General features: G+C 46.4%; 1 non-coding gene across 1 annotated transcript; it reads right to left on the reverse strand.

Annotated features, from left to right (window-relative positions):
• Positions 1-720: 720 nt before the first annotated feature.
• Positions 721-794, reverse strand: trnai-aau (transfer RNA isoleucine (anticodon AAU)). Its single transcript has one exon. It is a non-coding gene; the product is annotated as a tRNA-Ile (tRNA).
• Positions 795-1559: the final 765 nt, after the last annotated feature.

Genomic DNA, 1559 nt, shown 5'->3' on the forward strand with positions numbered 1-1559 from the left:
TAATTCTCCCCCTTTTTTTAAATCTTTAACAAAGGTTCAGTTAGACTCCAAACGTCAGCTCTTTTCTCTCCGTGCAGATGGTGCCAGACCTGCTGAGATTTTCCAGCATTTTATCTTTTAGTTTAAGATTCCAGAATCCGCAGTAATTTGCTTTTATTAATGGTGCTATGATGTTGCTGGAGATATGATAACTCCAGTGTCGATGCATAAGAGGTGAGCAAGCGTGAGGGTGAATTCCCTCTGGAAGTCGTGTGACAAGTATTAATAGAGATCCAGGAAAATAACATGAACGAAGCTTTGATTTGAATTGAAGTCTGAACTCTGGTTCTCCTCCGAGACTGTGCCAGGTCTGCTTAAACTGCATATGTTTCATGTTTCGCATTTGATTGTGAAAACAATTGAGACTGATTGATTTGCTGCAGACAAAATCCACCAGTCATCACGGGTACGGCGATCAAGTCGTGCGTCTAACCGTGTCAAATGTTTTATTGCGCAGGTGAGGCTTCCTGCTTCGTGGATTCGTGGAGCACGTTCTTTGGAAATACAGCAACACAGCTGAGATCCGGCATGGACCAGCGAGTTGATGTTCATGACAGCGATGGTCGGCTTTCGAACGAAGACACAGCTCAAGCGATCATGTGACAAGTTCTTGCAGACAGTGAAAGTAAAATGCCACGACGATCCCTGACACCGCACCGCTAACCACGCCATCGCTTCGCATGGTCAGTGCGGGGATTGTACCCACGACCTTGGCGTTATTAGCACCACGCTCTAACCAGCTGAGCTAACCGACCAACGTTGCTTTTGGTTCGAAAGCAAATGCCTATATTGCCAGAGCTGAAATGTAAGATCGACAAGCAGGAGGCTGGAAGAACAAAGCAAGCCAGGCAGCATCAGCGGATGGAGAACTGAAACTTTTAGGTGTAACACTCCTTCAGGCCTGGGTCTCGATGTATGTACACCTGCAACTCAAGGAGAGTAATCGGAGGCAGCGTCGGTATGATGTGTTCCAGATAGGTGAACACAAGTGGAGGGCACAACCTGATTGTTCGTTGCCTATCTATGCAATTGCTTAGTCTCTGCAAGAAGTTGTTGATGAGAGGAATGGAAGGGAGGGGGAGAGGCCTCGGAGTGGTGTTGGTGGATGGGAATTGAAGCAGCTTGGAAGTCGAAAACTCAATGTTGAGTCTCCTGGCTTGTCATCACACAGGCAGAAAATGAGGTGACCTTTCTCATAATATGTACTCTGATTCGGTGTGGCAAAGGACGAGGCGAAGCATGGTCATATTAGTAAAGGAGTAGAAAGGGGAATTACAACGGACAGTGACTGGGAGATCAGGTTGGACCCTGCACACCAGGCTGAGATGCCCAGTGAAATGAGGCCTTACTTAACGTTTGTGATGCGTTGGGTTTTAAAACACAACCCATAACAAGATTGACAGTTAATGTTAGGGCCACGGGGAGTGTTTTCAAACAGAGGCATCCAGATAGATCCTAGAAAGTGGAGTCGCAGGTAGACAGAGTATATTCAGAAGGCAGTATATACACTTCACTTCATC

This window comes from Chiloscyllium punctatum, unplaced genomic scaffold, assembly GCF_047496795.1.
Source record: "Chiloscyllium punctatum isolate Juve2018m unplaced genomic scaffold, sChiPun1.3 scaffold_313, whole genome shotgun sequence".
NCBI lineage: Eukaryota > Metazoa > Chordata > Chondrichthyes > Orectolobiformes > Hemiscylliidae > Chiloscyllium > Chiloscyllium punctatum.